We start from the raw sequence: 1,400 nt of genomic DNA, 5'->3' as shown, positions 1-1,400 counted from the left end.
GAAATAGTAGTAGATGAGAACAATTGGCAGGGAAAAAAAGATGACTAGAAAACATAAGAAAACTTTTTTCAAGGAAACTAAGGATTTCAGCTCTGTGAATGAAATGAGCTGGGTTAAGTTCATTTAATCATGTGTGGAAATGTCATAATAGATTTTATTGCTTTATTCATGTAATGGAAATACAATAATCTCAAATTTATTAACTTGCTTGAGAAAAGCTAGTGTGCAAGTTAAATTATTTTACCCTTTCACACTTTTGATACCTTTCACAATTTGAAAATTTTCACAATTTGATCCCTTTCACATGGCAAGTAAAAAGTGAAGCTTAATTGAGGACCTCATAATATACTAGTGATAAGTAATACTCCTTAGTGACTGTTATTACTAGGTGCAAATTTACCTTGTTACTCAAAGCTATCTGAGCCAGATATACAGTAATAGTAGATATATATTTTTTTATTCCCTGATTTCATTTTATTTTTTAACCATTTATTATTTATTTATTATTGTTTTTTTTTTTTTTTACTTTAAAATATTGTATTGGTTTTGCTATACATATAATCTTTAAGAATAAGTTTACAAAACAAAACAATGATGATTCCTCAAAATTAATACCGATGCTTTATCTAGGATGGAAGTCAAAGTTGTGGTTTCAGTTCAGTTCAGTTGCTCATTCATGTCTGACTCTTTACAACCCCATGGACTGCAGCATGCTAGGCTTCCCTATACATCACCAACTCCTGGAGCTTACTCAAACTCATGTCCTTAGAGTTGGTGATGCCATCCAACCATCTCATCCTCTGTCTTCCCCTTCTCTTCCTGCCTTCAGTTTTTCCCAGCATCAGGGTCTTTTCCAATGCGTCAGTTCTTCGAATCAGGTGGCCAAAGTATTGCAGTTTCAGCTTCAGTATCAGTCCGTCCAGTGAATATTCAGGACTGATTTCCTTTAGGATGGACTGGTTGGATCTCCTTGCACTCCAAGGGACTCTCAAGAGTCTTTTCCAACACCACAGTTCAGGTTAGGCTGTCCTATAGGTTTGTGTCATGTGCTCTGTTACTGCTGTATTTAGAGAAATGAAGTATTATTTGGACTTTGGCTTCTCACCAGATTTGACTTGAAACTATAGCAGCCAAACCCTACATACCACACAATGGGACAATCCACTGCTTTGTATTTTAGTGATTCAGACAGTAGTCTGCCTATTTTAAAAAAAAATGTAAGCTCTGATAATACAGATAATCAAATTTCCCAGTTGAGAGAATATGGTGGTCTCCTGTAAGGTCAAGGAGAAAACATTTCTGCCCTATATAAAGAGCTCAGCAGTTCACTGGATGAATTACCTTTATAAATGCCAATCCATAGAACCTGATACCTTCTTTTATCAATATGCCTGTGTTCA

The sequence above is a fragment of the Bison bison genome, unplaced genomic scaffold (genome assembly GCF_000754665.1).
Source record: "Bison bison bison isolate TAMUID 2011002044 unplaced genomic scaffold, Bison_UMD1.0 scf7180017864273, whole genome shotgun sequence".
Lineage (NCBI taxonomy): Eukaryota > Metazoa > Chordata > Mammalia > Artiodactyla > Bovidae > Bison > Bison bison.
Note: the sequence above shows the minus strand (reverse complement) of the source record.